At 51.1% G+C, this 22045-nt stretch overlaps 1 protein-coding gene across 1 annotated transcript in view; it reads left to right on the forward strand.

The window, feature by feature from the left end:
• TUB (TUB bipartite transcription factor) overlaps positions 1-22045 on the forward strand; it is a 63090-nt gene that overhangs the window by 24813 nt on the left and 16232 nt on the right.

Genomic DNA, 22045 nt, shown 5'->3' on the forward strand with positions numbered 1-22045 from the left:
ATTTGCACAACCTCATAAATACCCAAGGTCACACAGCAAGTCGGTGGCTGAGCCAGGATTAGGAGCTCCGACAGTCTGGCCTCAGAAGCTGTCTCCAGAGGCTGAGCCTTTCCGACCGCTGTGCAACCCTGCTTGAGTCCTGTGGGCTCCCCTCAGCTGCACCACTCACCCCAGTCCCCTGCTCGGCCATAGGCCAGGCCATGCTGGCCTGGGATATTGACAAGCCCACTCGCTGGTATCCCTGCTTTGCTACGGACCCTGTCCCAAGGGCTGCCTGTGGTCTCCCCACCCCACAGGTGGGACAGTGTCATTTTTCCCATGGCAATAACCCCTGTGATTTTCTGTTCTCGAGAGATTCAAGACCAAACACTCAGCCTGGCCCCAAATAACTACTCCATACCTTACTCATTCCCTGCTTGACACCATCCACCCTAACACTCTCCCGCCTCTGGTGTCTCCCTTACCCACTGTACCTTTATTAAACGTATATTCAGCCTCAAATGCCATGTCCTCAAATGCTACAGAGTCCTGCTGACCCCGTGGCCAGACTCCATTGCCCTCTGGCCCCACGACTCTGCACCATCACCACTTGCTGGGCTGATTCACTCTGGGCTTATCGTTTGCTGTGTCTACATCCACCTGTGTCCTCCACTGCCCTGTGATTTTTACAGGCCGGTACCATGTCTTATTCATCTCTGGCTCCCAGGGACTAACAGGGTTAGGAACAGAGCACGTCTTGCCACTGAAATGACCAGAGCTGGCCTACCTACGCTGTCACTTGGCAATTTGGGATAGGAAAGGTCTGAGTGTCTTTTTTTCTCCCATCTAGTGCTACTGTAGAAACCAGAAACTGGGACTGATTCCCAGATTGTTGCATCCCAGAATGAATGAAATAGGAAGGCCAGTCGAGGTCACCTGTGTTAATCCTTTATCTTTGAAATGCTGGGCTGAGGCCCAGAAGGGGAAAGACCTAGCCCAGATCACTCAGCAGGGAGAAGTCATGACTAGAATTCAGACCCCTGGCTTCTAGCCCAGGGTACTTTCTGCTTTGCTGAACTGTTCTATCTTTTCTTTGCTATTTCTCCACATCAACCACCTACTGTAGTAACCACAGTTACTTAAACTGAAAAACAACCACAATCTCATAGCTCTGGAATGTTTTCTTTTCCCATTCCAGGTAACCACATTCACACATTTGTCATCACAACTTTATACTCTCATTTTCTTATTTAGTATTTTTTGTAACATTTAAATTAAGTTCTTATAGAGAATGCAGTATGTTTCTGGGTTGTTTTTATCCATTGACGTTCATGTGAGATTCGTGTCTGTTACCACATTGTTTTAGTTTTGGTCACTTTATAATGTATTTTAATATCTAGTGGAACTGATCCTCCTCTCATTAACCATAATGATGAGAATTTTCTTTGCTTCTCTTACCTACGTTTTATTTTCTTCCAGATAATCTTTACCTGGATTATGTAGAGGAATTAAGGGCAGGGAAATCGTTTATCCCAGGCTGACCTAATCTTGGGCATTGAAGGTCAATTGGACACTCTTAACTCACAGCTCTGAAAATGGAAAAGAGGCAATTGACTGGGTGAAATAGGCAAAAAAGGAAGTAGTCGCTCCAACTCCCTGTCCACCCACCTCCCTACTGCTGCTGTGCTGGGACATAGGGCAAGGTTCCCTCAGAGCGCACACATGCTCCCTAGGAATGCATGTAGCTGGGTGCTGGTCATGGCTCAGCGATTGCGGCTTGCCCTGAGATGGGGAGCCCCCGGTCAGCTTCCTGTGTAGGATGGGGAGTCTGGGGAGCAGGCCCTGCTCTGTGTCCTGTGAACATGCACCCCGGTGCTCTGCAGCATTCCCACCTCCCCAGGGGATTCCTGTGGAGTCTGGCTCCACCCCTAGATGTTTTTGCTTTGGTGTAAGACTCTGCCTCTCACTGCCGGCTCTCCCAAAGTTGTTATCTCTAAAACAACACCTTACCTCTTCCTAGCCTATTTACTCCTGAGAACACTCACTTGAGGTACAAAGTGGACATGTAATGAATATCACCAACCCAGCTGCTTTGTGTGAGACAAAATTTAGCAACACTGTTGATCGACACTAGCCAGCAAATGAAGGTAGTCACTTTGGCTTTCTAATTATAGAACCTGCACTCACAAATGGTGTTGGAGCTTGCCCTCCGGTCCTTAGATCATCACCAAAGGGAACCACAGGAAATCCCTGTACATTATCAGGTTTCTGAATCCCTTTGGAATTTGGCTTTGGACTAAATGAACTCTAATTTAGGAAGAATTACTATCTTAAAAATAATCATATCATGTAGGAATATAGTAGGAATCTCCATTTATTCAAGTTCTTTTTATAAATCTCGGTTATATTTTATAATTTTCTTCCTGTGGATCACAAATAAGTCTCTTTAATATTATTTTAAAACATTTCATGCATAATCTTGTCATTGTAGATGAGCTATCTTTCTCATTTTCATTCTGTAAATGGTTATTATTTTATAATAGTAATAGAAATGTTACTGACTATTTTCTTTTTATCGGGTGACTTTATTGAACTTTCTGAATCAATTCCATCATTGATTCCTTTTAGTTTTCTCAGGATCCCAGTACAGAGCATCACTTGCAATAATATAAATTATGACTCCACCTTTCTACTATAGTAGACTAATGACTGTACATCAATGTCACCCTCAGGAACTTCAAAAAAAATACTGGTAGTTGGCCTGGCTCCATTCCCATTGAACCACAACTTTGGGGTCAGCAGTAGGGCCTGGGACCCCCCGGGGCCGAAGGGTAGATTCCAGATCGAGTAGACAAAATCTGCAGTGGTGGGAGAACGTGCGCTTGGCTTGTCTGAAAGCAGACCAGTGTGGTCGCAGAACAGAAGCTGAACCAGCTTTGTAGACTCTTACAATTTTTGGTCTGTGAACAAAGGATGTCAGTGAAGGATTTTAAGCAGCGGGGCCATGGTAGATTTGCATTATGAACAGATCACTCTCGCTGCCATGTGAGAGCAGGATCCAAGGAGGCCAGAGGGAAAGGGGGTGTAGATCATTATATAACAAGTAACTCATACATCTCCTTACTATGTGCCGGGTGCTAGGTGAAGTGGTTTACATGTATTAACTCTTAAGAAGCCCCCAGGTACACAGGGACTTCATGGCAGCGCCTTGTTTGAAACCACAGATCTGGCTCGAGTCTGCACTCTGAAGCATCCTAGCTTTTCACAGATGAAGTAGTTTGGATGAGGATTTTAAGCAGCCTTGAAGATGGTGAGAAGAGGACCGATTAAAAAGATACTTAGGATTTAATATCAACTGGACCTGGTGGTGGATTGGATATTGGAGGGAGGGGAAAATCAAAGTACCAGTTTTCCCCCACACCTGTGGCCATTTGGAGTTTCTCTGGGACTTGTCTGTTCACATTTCCATTGGCTTGTTCAGATGTGCTTATCACCTCTATTCTGTTTCATGGGAAGGGAGGGAAGGAATTCAAACCCACTTTCCAGGGTACATTCTGCACCTCCCATCTGTCTTCTGGGTATCTGACTGGTAAGAGATGAGTCCCTGCACATCACACCTTTTGTTTGGGGGTGTGGGAGGGAGCTGTGCCTGCTGTGAGTGTAGTGTTCTTTACTCAGCTGTCCCAGGGAAGTGTGTAGTGGAATGTGAGACATGGGTGTCCTTTTCATGTAAATTGTCAGGCAGGGCCCTAGATAATGGAATGTTAGTGATACTGGGGGCCTTTGACATTAATCCAACCCTCTCACCTTATGGATTGATGCACTAAGGCCAAGAAAACTGGGAAGAGATTTGTCTGTGGTCATGTAGGAGGCCAGGGACTTGGGCCTAAGTCTCAGATTTCCCAACACCGAAGACATGAAAAGCATCTTCGGATCAAGTGATGATGTTAGCCAGTGACATCAGCAAGTGTCTGGTCATCTGCCCTCGTGGGGGCTAGGGGTGGATCCTACTTTGTGTCAGAGCTAAGAGGTGGGGTGCGGCAAAGTTAAGAATATGCTTCATTGAGCCAGAGAAATGGCTACTGATAGCTCATGAAAACCAGACGGGCTGAGATGCACGTATAATGAGCTGGGACCCAATACAGATAGATCCCTAGGGCACTTTGGAACAGGTAGTCAAGAAGCTGGGGCACAGTGGAAGGTGACCTGTGCTAGAGAAATACACAGCACCTCCCAGGGCCCTGCCCACTGGGTAATGGAGGCCTCAGAAGTCCATTCTGAGGACCAACCCAGCTTTCCTGTCTCCAGGGAGACCCCAGAAGTCCCAGTGTGAGGGCCACGACAGGGCCATGTGGCTGGCAATACTCAGTTCAGAATTCGGGAGCTCGTCTCACTGAGAGGAGCCCCTGTCCCCAGGGCACCCACTCCCTGCTAGCCTCAGGGTGGCAGGATCAGGAAGGATCAGGGTGAGCAGTGCCTGCAGAGGAGACATGGGGGAAAGGTGGGCAATGATGAGGACCGGGAATCAGGGAGAGACATCTGAAGCAGCCTGGAGTCAGAGGTAGATACTGCCCGCCCCCCCAGCCCACCAGCCCTGGGTGTGATCTCACCCAAAGAAGTCTAAAAAGGGGGCTGCACATGGCCTCCTCCCCGTGCGAGTGGAGAAACTAAGGTGCCCCCTCCTGCCTCCTAGAGCCCAGGCAGGGCAGCGGCTGGGACTGCCTGTTCTCATCCTCATCCGAGATGGGCCCCGGCCCCTGAGCTGAGGCTGAGTAAATCCTTGCTGTTGTGACCACCCACAGTGCTTATGCTTCCCTCTGTATAATAATAGCTCCTCAGGTTGGCTGTGAGCAATCAATGAGATAATACATGTAATGCTTCGCACAGTGCCAGCCCTACTCGAAGGCTTAATAAGTAGGAGCTCTAATTACTAAATGTTGTCACATCCTCTGCGGTGCTTTGGACTTTCGACACAGCGGTCACAGGTTCACGTTTCTTCTCTCACTTCAGCCTCACACACCCTGTGCTGTAGACAACATATGCATTGTCCCCACTTAACAGATGAGGAAACCGAGGCAAGCCCACTGAGAGGTCCCTGGCCACCCAGTGAGTTAGCATCACAGAGAGGACAAGAATTCAGCTCTCCTAAGTCTAGCATGTTCTCACTGCTGTGTGATTCTTCTCTAAAATACAAAACTTTTATCCTTGTTTCAGGTTTGCACAAACTATAATCATCGTCTTTTGTCTCCTAACAGCCCTGCTATTGGAGAAATTTTTTAGTGCTGGAAGGTAGTCTTTGCGATTGGTTCACCTGCTGTTTTTCATGGGGCACAGAGAGGCTACATAACAAGGTCACACAGCACATTAGCAACAGGCAGGACTGGAATCTGGATGTTCTTTCCTCTATACCTGCTGCTTCTATAAGTCTTGGAATTTTTATCCCCATTTCAGAGATGGGAAAACCAAGCCAGAGAGATAAAACAACTTGACTAATCCCATAGCACCACCTTTCAGGACGTTGCTTCTTTAGTGACCTGGTGGCCTTCGAGTCTGATATTTATGAACCATTAGCAGCAAAAGAAAAGGGCCATGGAGCGGAAAGATGATGTCCGGGGGTCATAAACTTTGCCAACAGTTTAAATTGCATTTCTGGGTCTGATTCCTCTTGTTAGAGAGACGAGTTTGTGAATTCAGAGTAGGATTGTTTAAAATGCATTTCACATTTTAAATAACCATGGCTTTCTTATATGAGGGGGGAAAAACCAGGTCAAAAATGCAAACTCACAGGCTTTTCTGAAAGGTTACAAAATAAAATGTTCTTTGCTGGAGGATGTAAAGGCAGAGCCTCTCTGTTTGACAAAGGATAGGGCTCTGCCAGATAAATCCTGCATTATGAACAAATGAGAGCTCTCTCTGTCTCTTCCTGATCAGCTTAATTCCTGTAGCTTATCTGCAAATCCAATAATGCTGGTAAAACAAACCCCTCCTGCAGGCTGAGGCAGGGCCTGGGGCTCCTCCCCAAAAGCCTTTCCTTTTATAACCTTAGCCCCTTCTCCTTGGAGAGCTGACCTTAGGAGCCCTGTGAGGACATGGGCAGGAGAACTTGACTGGGAATGGTGGAAGCTTCCCCAGGACTAGGCTGCTGTGCGTCACCTGTGGGTCTCCCAGTCCTCAGCCTGGGGCCCTCTGAGCAGGAAACACTCAGCAGACCCTCAATGGAGCTGGCAAAGTGGGGGAGGAGCAGATATTGAGGTTCAGCTCCCTTCTCCCAGTTCTCCTGCACTCCTCCAAGGTAAAGAACCTGGCTCAAAATTTCAGGCGGTTTTTTATGCCCACATGCATTAGACTGTGGCCACTTGGGTGTCCTCTTGGTAATATTACACTTAACTAAGGATATTTCAACTGCACGGCTTTTAAAATAGTATTTATTTATTTGTTTGTTTGCTTGTTTACCACACCCACTGTGCACCGACAGTGTTTACTGTCTGTCTCCCCAACCATGGTGGTTGGGGTGTTGTCGGTGCTGTTTAGGGGTCACTAGGAGATCTCAAGAGCCAAAAGCTGGCGTTAAGAGGTAGCCTGAGCACCTGGAAGGGGCAGCCACATGGAAAGCAAGATGTGGTCCCTAGGATGGACCAGCTGGTAACACGCATCTGTCTTTCTCACCCTGGGCAACCAGTATGTGCCAGAGCGTGGAGCGTTTCTTTATAGGACTTGACACTTCCCTACAATATTGTATCCCATCTCCTAAACCTGTTAATCTGTCATTAAATTACCTGGAAAGAATGCTTATGATCAATCCTGTGAACATAGAATTGGTTACTTAAACCACGTCCCAAGTGACAGACATCGTGTAGCCCCCACTTCTGCCAATTTCCCCATGAGAAATACAGCTGTGATGACTCTCTCTGTACATAAACTTTTGACTCCGTCGCGTATTTCCCTTGGCTAGTTTTCTAGAACAGGAATTACTGAGTCAAAGGGCTAAGGCTGTATCATGTGGCTTTCTCTAGAGGACAGCAGTTAAGCCTGTGGGCTCCAGAACACTCTGCTGCCTGAGTTGGAATTTGAACTTTTCCACTTATTATCAGTGTGACTTTGAGCAGGTTATGTAACCTCCTCTTCTTCATCTGTAAAATGGGGATAATAATAGTACCTACTTCACAATGTTGTTGTAAGGATTAAATGAGAGAAGCCATGTGTAACTGTTAGCTTGGAGAGGCATGACTCATGCAATGTAATCATAAAGCAAACCTTATTTTTGTCTCCTGTGTTATCTTTACTTTTATTCTATGGGGCTGTCCCCCACCACCCCCACAAACCTAGATGAAGTTGAGGGTAAGGCAGGCCCATGGCTTTTCTGGTCATTTGCAGGTAATCAAAAGTCATTCTGTCAGTAGTTCATATGTCCTGTCTATTATAATTTTAAAAATCTTTCAATTTCAGTGACAAACTCCTCTTGCCCATCACAGTCTGCTGCAGGCCAGTCCTATGGGAGAGGGTCCAGCTTGCAATTCTGACCCTTTCCAGAGTCTAAGGTGAAGTTAGGGTGTAGGGAGAGGGGAGGAAACAGGAGAGGAGGGGAGGGGCAAGAAATTTCTTTCCTGACTGATACTCTGATGAGCCAGTGTCACACTCTCTGGGCCTCTCACTGGGGTGCTTCTGTGGGTTCTTAGAGACCATTCCATCACTAGGGTGCCCCCCATGTACAGGTCCCTTGATGTGGGTGATGCTCTCTCCCCATAGCTTCATATACCACGGTGGTTCCTTTCTCAGGTGCTGGGAAACCTGGTCTTATTCCTTCCCCTGGTGTCGCCTCCCCCCACAAAGGGGCCCTCTTTGACCAGCATCTATGACAATCACTTCTGGCCTTCATGTTGAAACCCCCATTGGATCACAGGAAATGCTTAAGTATCCTTTGCCCCGCAAACCTGGCTGCTACGGTTGACCCTGAAGCAGTAGCATCCTCTTGGCCATGAGGGCAGCCAGCTGCCACCCATTCTTTGGATCTGCCAGGCATGAATCAGTTGCCCATGTATTGTGGCCCCAGCACTACGTGGTCACATATGAAGCTCTCTTAAGGAATCTCCTTCAAGCCCTACTCTCTGGATTTGAGGTGAAAGCCATAGCACCCTTCACCATTCCCACTTTAGGGGTCACTGGCCGCTGAGGGCTCTCTCCAAAATTCCTCTTAAATCTCCAACAACTCTTTCTTCAGCCTCACTTTTTTTTACGTACTAGGGATGGATGCAGACCCAGGTTTTTTCACTGCCTCTTTTCCAAGTCTCATTTGGTGTTATCTCACCTCACTTTGGAATGTGATACCTATTAGCTCAGAGCCTCAGTTGGAGAGCTCCATGTCATCATCCCATGCCCATATTTTTATGGAACATGTAAAGGAGTGCCTGGCATGGAGCATGTACTCAACAAATGACAGTCATGAATGATCCGATCTCACAGGCTCTGCATTTGCATTCACTTCATCACCATTACATTTGGTTTTATCCCTATTACCTTGTTTTATGCTTTACAAGTTTTATGTTTCCTTTAAACTATGCTTGTGGTTTCTTTCCTTTCTTTTTTTTTTCCTCTTGGTGTGGAGATTTTTATTTGCTATTATCTTTTGCAGTGATTTGGAAAATAGACATTGTTTCCAATGCTACTAGTGGTTGCCCTACATTTTTCAAAGACGTCAGTAAGCCTATGTTATCTTACTTTAATCATGTGTAACGGGACAGTGGTCTTTGTATATTCTGCAATTATGTAAATGGGAATTTCAGAGGGTACTATCTGGCTGCCCACAGTTATGCTACCATCTTGGCATGATGTCTGCTTTGAAAAGGCACGGGCGCTGGTTTAAGGCCTGCTTGTCTCTGTCTAGGCTTTCCCAATAGCCAGCTAGCAGTTTTCAGTACCTCTGGCCTTTTCTCCCTTTATCCTCCATTTTGCTCTCAATTGTTGTCTTTCTAAAAGGCACGCCTGGTCAGGTTACACTTGGCTTATAACCCGTTAGTGATTCTCCTTGGCTATAGAATGAAATCCAAACTCCCCAGCCTGGTTGGTGTGCAGGGTGCCATGTGATCTGGCCCTTCCTTAACTTTCTAGGCCCATCTCTTGCCACACTGAACCATTTACTTATCTGCCACCACAGTGGTTTTCGAGTGCATTGGTCACACACTCTCACATCCCCGTGCCTTTGCTCACATCATCCTCTCTGGCTGGAATGCCCTTTTGCCAAAAAGTTTAGCACAGCTCCTAGCCAGTCAGAGAATCTTGGTAACTGTTAAGCTTCCGTCTATCTTTCTTATCAATCTATCAAAATTCTACTCACCCTTCAAGGCCAAACTGTCATTCTTTTTAATTCTCAGGCATTAATTTAATTCTCAGGAAGGGCTTGTCCTGACCTGACTTCCCTCCCACTGGTTCCATTGACTGCCCTCCCTCTGTGCCCCCTCTCCCAGCACTGTGTACACCTGTATTATAACACCAGCACCTTGGTGCTTCCCATCTCTCCTGCCAGACTGACAGCTCCCTGAGAGCAGGACTGAGCCTGATGGCTGCCAAAGCCCTCATGGACCTTTGAGCCTGGTTTGGGTCTAGTTAATGTTTGATTGATTTGAATTACCTTCCGTAGCCTGCAAATATACAGCACCAAACTACTAGGCAGGGCATCTTGGGACTTGGTGCCCAATCTGAATAGATATTCATTTATTATTCATATCCTTTTGCTTCCAAAGTTGACTAGAGGTGGCCCAGACTCAATAAAAATGTTAAATTAGAAGTAGAAAATTTAAGACTCCACATGGAAATAGCAAGTTGCCAAAATGCTAACTTTTTTCCTTGGGTGAACTAGTCTTGCCGAGGCGAGCTTGCCCTGGGGTGCAAGGTGGGGAGCTGGGGGCTGGGGTGGCAGATGTGACGGTCTCCTTTAGGCTGCTTCAGTCCCCATGCATTCCTTCACCTCCCCCCCCCCCCACAAACCATGGCCGCGTTTGAAAATGCCTATGATGCAATGAAGATAATTTAAATTCACAGCAAATATCCCATCCTTGCACGATTTGGGCAGGTGGTGAGGAGGGTGTGTTGGTCCTGCTGTGTGGCAGTGTTTCAGAAGAGATAACCTTGTTTCTAGGGCTAAATTTGAAAAGCTTAGTCCCTTCTTCAAGGGTCACTATATAGCACAGTTGTTTTTTAACCATGGCCTAGTACAGTAGTTTTCACATGGTTTTTGATGGGAGACAAGGGCATACACTTAAAATGTCAACCCAGGAAGCCTTTGAGCAGGAAAACCCATCGCCAATTCTGAATTGAGTGTGCTCACACACCCCTTGGAACTAACAGAAGCACGCACTTCGTCCCTCCCCATGCACACACATTAACGTGCCATCCAAAAAATACTCTTTTGCCGAGCCATTCAAACTGCAGGGCCACCTCACACACACACACATACACACACACACACTCATGCATACTCACGCACACTCATGCATACTCACACACACTGATGCATACACTAGCGCACTGTCCCACTAGTTCCCACATACCCCATGTCCACACACACAGCCTCTGCAGGAAGAGGGACATGGAGATCCGTCTTATTTCTGCACCTCACTCTGCTTCCAGAGTTTGCTCCCTTAGGACAGAACCTAAAGCGTCTATTTAATAGATTCAATTACTTCAGGCTCCTGAGACTTTCCAACTTGATTCTGATTGCTTTAAGGTGTCAGATAATTTGGGAATAAAGGGGAAAAGCAGCCTTAAATTCTTGAAGGGGAAGGCTTCCAGGCTCTAGTCAGCTGCTGATTGCAGCTTTGGGAGGGGCAGTCTGGAGGGCGGGGCTGGCCTCTTGTTTCTCTGCAGGGCTCTGTCTGCGGGTCCTAGGTCTTGCAGGACAGGGGCCTCAGGTAGTGCTTTTCCATGCTGCCTTGGCTTATAAGGCAGGGATGAGTCCCTTTCCTGGGAGCCTGACCAGTGAAAACAGACACCTAGGTCAAGTGTCCCAGCAGGCAAGCAACAGCCCAACTTTCTGCTCCTGCACCCCACTCCAGGGTGATTATTTTGTCTGCTCTCTGCCTTCAGAGACAGTGATAGTTCGTGGAGGTTGAAATAATCAGAAGCCACAGCCTTCAGAGTGTCCATGCTGTACCAGACAGAGATGGATCTGGTGGATGTGTCCTGCACTCTGGAAGCCTGGACAGACAGGCTGGGTGTTTGTGCGTGCATGCGTACTACATGAACTGTGATAGGCAGGAAAGAAGCTAAGGGCAACATCTCTGGACCCAGACGGCTTGTGTGTGAATCCTAGCTTCACCACTGTCCAGCTTTGTGACTTGGGGCAAGAGCTTTACCTTCTCTGTGCCTCACTTTCTTCTGCTGTAAAATGGGTATAATAGCACCTACGATGGTTGTGAGGATGAAATGAGTTACAGTATATAGATACACCTAACACCACGCCTGATTGATGCTTAGCAAATGCTCCAAATAGCTTGGTTATTGTTTTTATAGTTAAAGGCAAGGCTAAAAGGCTGGAAGAGTCCTGGGTGGAGTCCTGGCTGTGGACCCAGGGCAGCAGGATGTGGCTCTCCCTCAGGCCAGCTGGCTGTTCTCACACTTTCTCCCACCGGGTCATGATGGCCTTTTTAGCATCAGAGGAACCCGATGTGAACACTCTTCTGGCATGGTTGGATGGTGGTGGGGTGCGCATGAGGACGCCTACATGTAATGTGCAGACTGCATGGCAGCAGACCCCTCCCTGATCACCTGACTTCTCCGCGCTTCCACACCCCAACTCCCCACCCCCCACCCCCTTGTGGATTCCCTGCCCTACATCTCAACAGCCCATGCCTTGCTTTAACGTTTAAAAGTTGGTGCTGGTCCCCAACAGGACCCCCTCAGCACTTGGAGACTTTGTTGAGAGGTCTTTGCTTCTTTTAATTGTGGCCCCTAAAAAGGGCTTTGGAGGACAGAGACTCTGGTTCCATTTTAGCTCCATCAGCTTCCTAGCTCGCTATGTTAGCCTTTCTAAGGCTTTATTCTATGGGAACTAAAGATAAGTACTTGCCTCTCAAGGCTATTGTGTAGATTAAATAATATAACTTTATAAGGGCCGGGAATGTAGTTGACAGTAAATGTTGTCCTCTTGACTGCTATAGCTTAGACACGGGAAGGACTCCTCCGCCATGAGGAAACACCTTTACTAAAACTGAAGAAGGTTCCCTGGGGGGAAGTGAGAACCTGGGGGTGAGAAGCGACTGAGAGGAGGGAAGGGCAGCTTCCATGCTTATGACCTGAAGGTTCCCTGGGGCCCCTTTTGGTATCTGCTGGCATCATCTCCTTTCCGCACAACCGGATCCCACGCCCCACTTCTCCCCCTTCTCACCCCCAATATGAGCAGCGGTTTCCCATCCCTTCATGGAGATAGGTAGGTAGGTAGGTGTTAGAATCATCCCTGTTTCACAGAGCAAGGAACTGAGGCTCGGAGGTTGGGGGAGCTGCCCTCCATTGGCAAGGTGGGCACTGTCGCGAGGGCCGGCGTAGTCACGTGTGTGGAGTCTGGATCCGGGAGGTTTCAGGAAGGGGGCTGGAGCGTTTGGGACACCAAGTCGCCTTGGGGGTGGGGTCTCCTCTGGGGCGGGGCGAGGGAAGAGGGGCGGGCACCGCAGCCAAGCTGCGCTCTAGTCCTTTGCGCTGGCTGAACCCTTTTAGCCGCGCAGGGCGGCGGGGCCCATCTCTCCCGCTTCCACGCGCGCGCGCGCGCGCCGCCCTCCCGCCAGCGGCGGACAGGAGCTCTCCAGCGCTTCTCCCATCGTACCGCGCCGGCAGCCGCTCGCCGAGCAGGCGGCGGGGGCCCTGGCGTGCAGCGCGGGCCTTGGTGGGGCCCAGCGCCCCGGCCCGGGAGGATGCGGCCCTTGGCGGCCCGGGAGCTGAGCAGGGCCCCCGCGCCGGCCCCCGCGGGCCCCGGCCTCCGGAGCCGCAGCCACCGCCCCGCCCCTGAGAGACATGACTTCCAAGCCGCATTCCGACTGGATTCCCTACAGGTACGCGGGCGCCGACCCCCCTTCTCTTCAACTCAGGGGGCGCGGCCCACCACGCTTTAACGCTGAGGACGTGGGGTAGGGTCGAGGGCACCAGGCCGGGGGCTGGCAGGAAACACCGGGCCGGGGCACCTATACCCTCCTCTTCTAGCCCAACACCGGGGGCGTGGGTTGGAGGCTCTGGTCCTTCCCACCCCAACTTTGGGGGCCGGGGAGGATTGACTCTGCTCTCCCTGCTGTCTCTATCAACCGCCGGGGTTGCTGGAAGGGGCCAGTGCTCTCGGCTTGCGTGGGCTTTAAAACTGGGTCTAGCAGCTTCATGTGGCCGCCCGGGGAGGGAGCGTACACTGCCGTGAGCCCCCTCCTAGGCCCAGTTCCCCGGGTCACATGGCAGTGTAGCCAGGATAGCTGTGCGCACACGCGCGATCTGCAGGCATGCACCCACAGGACGTCCGCGCACTGGGCCACAGACGCTCCTGCTGGTCGCTTCACACACTCACACCGACAATTCCTGGAGACAGTTATTCGGAACCAAGAGCACAAGCGTCTGATATATGCATGCACCATGTATCCCCCCCACACACACACATGCTCACAGGTGCAATGCTACATGTCTGTGCACATACACATCATGTATTTGGAGAATACCTGACACCTACTACCCATTCACAGGTACTACTCACATCTTGCAGAGACTCAGAAATCCACTTGCTAACAGATCTACACCAACGTACAATACCTAGAACTGCTTTTCCATGTGCAAGAGCACTCAAGAACCCAGGCACACTAAGGGAAGCACAGCCACCCTGTGTTCCCAGATATTGTCATCTGTCCCAAGGAGAGCTGGGCTTTCCCACCTATGTGGAGGTCAGGTGGGGGAGGGGTCTCTGGGGCTTCACATTGGTGCAGGCCTTTCCCCATCCACTCTACCCCATTCTCTCCATTACCTCTGGAAAGGAGCTCATCGCCATGGCAGCACTGATTCTTGGCCACCATTGGCTCCTTGGTTGCTATGGGCTACAGGACTGTCTCTAGGTCTCCCAGACAAGCATGTGTGTAAAAAGGGTCCCAGATTTCTAGGGTCCACTATGTTCTTGCCCACCCAGGTATACATGCCTGTGGGTGGTAGGAACAGACCTTCAGGATCCAGCTTGTAACACAGTCTGCATTCGAGAAAGGACCTGATTCCAGTCACTGATGGAAAATTATTCTGACAGAGCCCTTCTGTGAGTCTGTCCAGACAGCATCCAAAATGGAAACCAGCTGAAACTGCCTGAGGCTCATTAAAGTTGATCTTTCTACAAACAAGCACCTGTCACTGGCCTGGGGATTCAGGGTTTCTCTTGAGAAATGTCTCTAATCTTGGTTCCTTTGGGGGCATCAGAGCTTCCCATGTTAGAATTTGTGGGTGCCCTTCCCACCAACACACACACACACACACACACGCACACACACACTACACAACACACATGCACACACACAAGTCACCCATAGGGTTTCCTGTGGACATATGCAGTCACATTTCAGAGTCTCACATAGACCAGGGAGATACTCCCATCAGGACTGGAGCTGGGCTGACTCAAAAGAGCTGTCACCCTGCACAGGGCATCTAGGCTGGGGGCACAGGTAGTTTCTGGAGCATCCTGGCTTTCTTGACACGTGCGAGCTGACCTTCTAGAAGACAGTGCAGCCCCACAAAGTACCGCTGACTTTTCCTTGCCACCCAGCAGAGGTGCCTGGATAGCGTGTGGGCTGAGTGGCCTCTGGTGCTGTGGAAGTACTTGTATGGGGATGCACGTGCAGGGTGGTGGCCACAGACTCACTTCGGAGGGAGGGACGGGCAGCACTTGTGGCTGTGGAGATGATGGTGTGTTTAGGATTTGGCAGACTGGGGGCCAGGCTGGCTCATGGTTCAAGGAAGCCTCTCCCAGGAGCCAAGGACCAAAGCAAGTTGTAGAGTGATTGCACGAGTCTTAGAAAAAGTCTCCCTCAAATTGGGGAGGCTTAAGCCTGCCTCTGGGAAAGGGGGACCTAGGGAGATGGAGTGATCTCTGGGAAATGGCTCTGTCCTCCAGTGGATGCCTGGGGTACTGCATTGTGCAAGGTGTGATTTGGCACTTGCTAGCCCAGGCCCACCTCCTGACCCCCAGCTCCACACCCATTCTTTTCTTGTACTCCACCTGGAGTACAGAATCCTCCCACCCTGGAAGCCTAGCCCTGTGGCCCTGCCCTGCTTGCTCTGCCATTGCTCTATCACCCTGCCTTCTTTGTGGCAGGGAGGGTAAGTGGATAGCTGGGGGCAGGCTGTAGTCAGAAGTCACCAGAATCTCTCCTGCCTCACTGGGTTCTTCCTGAATATGCACTGAGCCCGGGAAAGCCCCAAACTTGGGGTGTCAGCTTCCAGAATGGGGAGGCCTGGGCTGAGAGGAGGAGAAGCACAATGCCTCTTGCATTCACTGGACTGCTGATTGCAGTCCCAACCACGTGCCTATTGGATCACAGAGAAAACGGGGGCAGAAGGCGGACAAGGCAGTTTTCTTGCAGATGAGGGGGATGGGCACATGTGCACATGCTTTGGTGTGAAGTTTCCCTAATGTGTCATTTGGTTTGGGGGCAAGAAGTGCATGGATTTCTTGTTAGCTCTTGCTGGTGGGGGTTCTCCCTCTGTGATGGTTATACCTTCATTCCCTCGGCCTGGCTCCTTTTCTTTGAAACAATGACAGTTGTTGATAATCTTCTTCAGGGTAATTGTAGCTCAGTTTATAATGATCATGTATTAATCTCACGTTCTGACTTAGAAGGGAGCCATTTCGTGTACAAAGTTTGACAATTGCAATGATTTTTGCCTTTTATTTTTTTCTATTATTACAACTAATTCCATTTCTGCCATATTCTCTTCACTTCTGTTCTTGAGGAGTGTTAAATGCCCCTAGTTCATGACCTTACAACCTTTTATGGATTGTAGGTGGAGCACTGAGCAAGAAGAAGGGCCGTGCTGGGTGGGAATGATGGTTAGCCCTGTCCTCAGTGCTGTCTGTGTGGTCCTGCCGCCATTGCCTGGTGCCTCCATCACCAGGCCATGAACTCCTGGAGAGCAGGGACCTCATCTGGTGCTTGGCGGTGCGCCTGCATGACCCAGCATAGAGAAGATGCCCACTGCTTTGTATCAAAGTGGCATCCCCAGGCAGCCGGTAGGACTTCCTGGCTTGCCTGGCCCCACACCAGGTTCTCAGCACACCTGAGGGTGTCCTCTCCCTTCACAGTGGGGCTTCCCTGAGTCTCTAGGTCACAGAATGAGGATCTCAGGCTGGAAGGGCCCTTCCAGGCCATGGAGTCCTGTGGGGGAGCTCCCTGTGCATCCCTGCAAACAGCCTTCCGTCAGACCCTGGCTGTGACCATTAGAAATGTCTTCCTGGGGATGAGCCTACGCATGTCCCTGGTTCCTCTCCTTTTGACCCTTGTTAGGATCTTCCTGTCACTTCCTTACTGGCTTTTTGGGGAGTAAAATGACTACCGATTAAGCAAGACTCCTGACTCTTGCATTTCTGCCTCTGGGGGAACCTCAGAGGTCGCCCAGACACTGTGGCCCTGGCGACAGGGAGGAGGAGCAGAACCTCTGCTACTAGATCCGCAGGGACTCTCTCTCCACTCCTTCCCTGAGCCCCTCGGGCTGTCTTCTTGCTGCCGCCTGGGGTGAAGGAGCACAGGAAACACTATGTCTATACAGATAATTTAGGGACAGAGACCCTGTGGACACCCTCAGACTGGTCTCTCCCCTCCTCCAGGATGGGCCCTGGAGCCGCATGCCGTGTCCCAGGTGTGGCCTGGCCAGTAGCGAGCAGAGCAAGCCTGCTGTTTCCTTGCTCTGCACCCCTGTTCCTGTTGCAGCCCTTGAGCCCTCCCCATCCCATGGGGTGGCTTGGACTCACTGATCAGTCACCTCTAGGCCTCTAAAAACCTCGAAGTCTTTCCTCAGGTTGATGTCAAGCCCTGTCTCCTCCATCCTGCCTGTGTGGGCAAGACCTGTGTCATGCAGGGTGACAGGCAGGGTCTCTTCTGGTGTCTCTAGTCCTGCTCCCCACGTAAGAAAGCAGGATATGGTGAGGCCAAAAAGGAACACCCACAGAGGCATAGATAGGGGAGTCATACCACTATAGTCTCGCTGGCGGCTGGGTTGGAGACACAGGAAGCAGGAGCACACTGTCCGCAACCCCCCATCCACTTCTCTCTGCCAACGCACCTCACTTGCTAGCTGCAATCTGCTGTGCTAACTGCAATCCGTCGTGCTAACTGCAATCCACTGTGCTAACTGCAATCCGCGCTTGCTAACTCAGCCACCATCTTCTTGCTAGCCCCCATTTACTGCTAGCATAGCCACAGCAGTATATTAGTGGCCAATGGCTCACTGGTTACAGCCGACATCCAACTAGCCACAACTGATGGCCATCCAATCACAGTTGATGGCCATTTACTACCTGAGCCAGCACCTTTCCACGTGAGGCTGAGAGCCTGGAAACTGCTCTCCTGGCTCTGTCCCCACACTCTGTGTGTTGGGACCCAAATATGAGACTTGACTTTCTCCTGTTAGGTTTCCTCTTTGCTAGCTTTTCAAGGTCTTCTGAATTCTACTGTCTTAGTGACCCGTTTCGTGTCTCTTCTACTTTGCATTACTGGTAGGCCTGCTGAAAGGCCTGTGTTTGGGTCACTGATAAACACGCTAACCAAGAGAAGCGTGATGCTGAAAACCTTTGACTATGGCCTGACCCATTGTTGCAAAAACCTTGGAGTGTTTGTCTAACTGGACTAGTATGCCTCTTATGAGTACGTTGCCTCATCTTGCCCACAAGTTATCGTCGCTGGTCCCTGCAGTTGCACGTGGAAGCCTGGCTATACTGTCCTGCTGAGATTTCTGAGAAGCCTGAGGACATGTGTCCTGACTTGCTGGGAACTTGGGCTTGCTCCTAGTGGTCACATAACCCCCCCACCCCCAGCTATTCAGTGAACCCCTTCCACAGTCTTACCTGGGACTTATGTTGACTCACTCACTGATCTGCAGACTATAATTTCTTGCCCCATCTGAACATAAGGCTGCATTTGCATACTTCCAGCCTTATAGCAACTCCCCTATTTCTTTTGTTCCTCAGAGATGCCCAGCTTTGGCTTATGATCCCATGGCCGAGCATTAGAATCACCTATGTCACTTGCTTTAAAAGAGAGCATGAGGTGGGGAAGTGACTCTGGCATCTTACCCAACAATTCTGAATTACAAGTCAGGGCTGAGTGCCCCTAAGCAGTGTTAATGCACCTGGTAAGTTTGGGAGCCAGTGGCTGGAATGGAGATGCCCCATGGTGGGAGGCTGGAACTCGGGAGCAGCATGGTCCTCTCCCTTACGGAGCTGCACCCCCCTTCCCACCCCACCGTGTTTCCACAGTGTTTCAAGCTGCCCTTGGCAATGAAAGCCTGGATGTGCTGAGGGAAGAGTGTCTGGCATTGGGCGCAGGGGTTGCAGCCAGGCACCCTGGGTGGTCTTTCCTCCCCTGACAGCCCACTTCCCTGATTTTCTGGATCCAGTAGGGGCAGCTTCCACTATGACTGATGGGGGGGGGGGAGAATGAGGGCAGGAACAGGGAGGGTGAAATGGGTATGGAGAGTGGGTGTGTCCCTAGATTGGCCTGGCCCCCAGGGTTCTGGTCAGCTCAGGTGGATTAGCTGGAACATGTAGGGTGAGTCTGGAACGGGGAGGGACTAACTTCCTCACTATGGTGGCTGTGTTCGGCATTTTCAGCCACTTGAGAAGTGCCCCTGCCCTCATTTATTGTCAAGCATGGCTCACTCCTCGGATAGCTGTCTGTTCCCCAGGGAAGCAAGGGGATGCGGAGGGGCTGTTTCCCTGGAAGGTGAAGGGGCCACCCCGTTGGCCCTGGGCAGAGTGAATGGATCGGTGGACACAGCAGACTGGGTGTCTCTGACCCTCATGAGCCTGTGGTCGGGGCTTTCCTGGGCCTCCCTGGCCTGGCCCCCAGCAGGAGGTGTCTAAGGAAGGAGACCCCAGGGTCAGCTGGAAGACCCATCCATCAGTGCCCTGTCTCCTGTCCGAGTCTCCTGGCGGGGCTGCAGCTGGCAGCCCGGGCTTGGCAGTGATTCCATAATTGGAGCCCAAGTCATTAAAAAGCCATTACTGTTTCCTCTCATGGTTATCGTTTAAAGCTGCCTAGAACAGTGCCCGTCAGAAAGAGGCAGGCTGGGCGTGTTGGTGAGAAAGGCAGATGCCTAGGAAAGGTGCTGGAGTGGGAGACGAGGAGGCAGGGCCATCTGGTGGGAGGAACGGGCACGGTGGGGGGAGCCTGTGAGGAGGTGAGAGGAGCTTCAGTTCTGCTCTCCCTGGGGACAGCTGTCATTGTCATTGCTCTCCACAACACGCAGCTGTTTGCAGGGGATTTGTATTCACCAGGGACAGATGCCATGTGCTGCAGAGGGAAGCACCCACCCCCTACAAGCTTGCCCTGCCAGGTGATTGTGGGCTACCTCACACCTTTGCTCTCCTAGACAGCCTCCTGGACCAGGAATCGGCTTCACTGCTGTGCCTCCTCTTGGCGCTGCGCAGTTAGGTGGATTTCTGCCAGCCTCCTGGGTGGTCTCGCTCACCCAGGCATGTTCTTATTCACCAGGCACATATTGCTTCTCCCCAGCTGCCACCCAAGCCCTGCGTGCTGTTCGTCCCGCTGCTCCACCATGCTTGGTGGTGAGCGAGGTGGTGGGCAGCTCTCTGGGCACTTCCAGGGTACCTGGATTTCTGGGATTCTTTAGAAGCCAGCCCTTGTATTCGTCCACCTTTCTCTGAAGGCCGGTAGCTAAGTCTGGTCTAACTATAATCTTACCTGGGGATCAGTGTTATTAGAGCCTGTGGCTCTTTATCATTATCCCCCATCAGGGAATGGAGGTGGGGACAGGAAGAGGAAGTCATGTTTTCATGGAAAGCAGCCTCCTTCCCCAGGCGTAACTGTGTGGAAAGTCCAGGGCCGTGGCCTGTGGTAGGGAAATGCTCCCCTCCCCCCACCATGCAGGGATAAGGACATGGGGGAGCACTGAGCAGTGAGTCCACCGTGGCTGGAACCACCTTTCATCAGTCCAGCAGCCACTGTGACCCAGCAGTTCCGGAGGTGACTTTGCTAGCGTGAGCTTATCTCTCAGCTGGATGTCCCCTTTTGTAAATGACGCATGCACCATGGAAGTCATCTTTTTCCTGCTCAGCCAAGCCCAGTGCCAAGGATGACCCAGGTGACTGCCCCTGGCCCTGCCCTGTGAAAGTGCTTGCATCATCCCAGTAAGCCATGAAACAGCTTCTTCTACTGGCAGGAAGGGGAGCCAGCCCTGTGTTGCGGAGGTGACCTGGGCTCCTGTGGCCAGGCCACCAGCAAATGACTGAGATTACAGGCTGCCCTATGCGTGCCCAGGCACAGAGCAGAGCACAGTTGGATCTCAGGCCACACTGCGCCTGTCAGCCAGATGTCACACAGAGCCCCGAAATCCTGAGTGAGGATGCACTGCTCACACAGCAGACCTCGGTGGACAGTGGTGTTTGGGACTGAACCTTCGAAGGCAGTGTGTGAGCAGATGCTTTGCCCTTGTGTTACTCAGTCAGGCGTTGACTTCAGGTGGAGAGACAAGTGGAACAGTTGTAGCCTCTCAGACCTGGCAGGGCCCCTGGGCATCCTGCTCACTCTAGTACCTTCCCCCTCAGAAGTCTTGCCGCTGCCCTCCGCGGTGGTGCGTGCCTTCTGTGATGGGACATGCACCATCCCAGCCAGCTTGAGTTTTTCGGAGCTGGTTCCCTGTCCTCTGATCCTGGCGATGCCCTCAGGGAATTCCAATGCCGCTGTGCGCTCTTAGGCAGGCGGGCAATTTTAGGAAGACAGGTCTGACTTAGAAGTATGTCTGTTGAGTAGTGTTTTTCCCTGTGCTCTGGCAGCTGAGGGTTTGGTGAATGAGGCTGTTCTGTGTACGGCCCCACATCACAGTCAGGGTGACCGAGTGCAGAGCAGCCTGTGGGTATCAGGAAAGGCCTTCCCAGATGGCAAGTAGTTATGGCAGCTGCCAGTTAAAAATACGCAGAATCCTCATTGGTTGTGGCAGGGAGGTGGGCTGTGATCCATGGACTTCCTGCCACTCTCGGACTGGGTCCCCCCAGCACACAGAGACACAAGTAGTTTGCATGAGCTGAAGGGACATTTCAAGTCAATGATTGTTCCAGCGAGAAGAGCTCCAGCTGCTGTCAGGAGGAAGTGGAAATGGCTCCACATTGGCCTTGGGGTGATTTGACCTCATGTTTCCCCCTTCCATGCACGTTGACTTATCTGCACACGAGCAGGCCCACCTCTTACACAGGTGTTTGCACCTATGTATACCCAGTTATGTGCTTGCACAGGTAGATGCACTCACACATTTGGACACCTGGTCTGTGCTCGTGCACAAGATATACTTATAGCCTCACGCACGAACCTCAGGTACTTGGCTATGTCAGTGCCGGTACCCACACACAGGTCTGGTTCAGGGGCAGGCTCCAGCATACCTGGGCCAGGGTGGCCTGGGGGTTCCCAGAGCTCAGGTCCTCAGGCTCCAACCTCACCTCATACAGCTGCTCTGATCGTGGGTCTTACAGAATTTTGAGCCTAGGTCTCATGCATATGTCTGAGACTAGAAAGAAAGCTAAGTGGTTTGAGTTACCAACTCCCTACTTATGCTCTGCCTCCCTGGGAGGCCGAGGCAGTGTGAGATGCTGCTGCCTGTGGGTCTCAAGCATGTGATGCCCTGCTGCTGTGTGGTGCCATGTCTGTGGCCAGGGAAGGGCCCAGTGGCTGGGTGCTTGACCGTGTGTTGATGCGCTGTGTCCACTCTGCAGACGTCCCCACTCAGCCCTAGCCCTGCCCTGAGGGAACGTTTGGTCTCTTAGCCTCACTCTCCCAAATGAGGGGATACTCAGCCTCAGGGAGCAGTGTCAGCACCTCCACTCTGCCACCTGGAGAGTCAGGAG

The sequence above is a fragment of the Rhinolophus sinicus genome, linkage group LG06, assembly GCF_036562045.2.
Source record: "Rhinolophus sinicus isolate RSC01 linkage group LG06, ASM3656204v1, whole genome shotgun sequence".
Taxonomy (NCBI): Eukaryota; Metazoa; Chordata; class Mammalia; order Chiroptera; family Rhinolophidae; genus Rhinolophus; species Rhinolophus sinicus.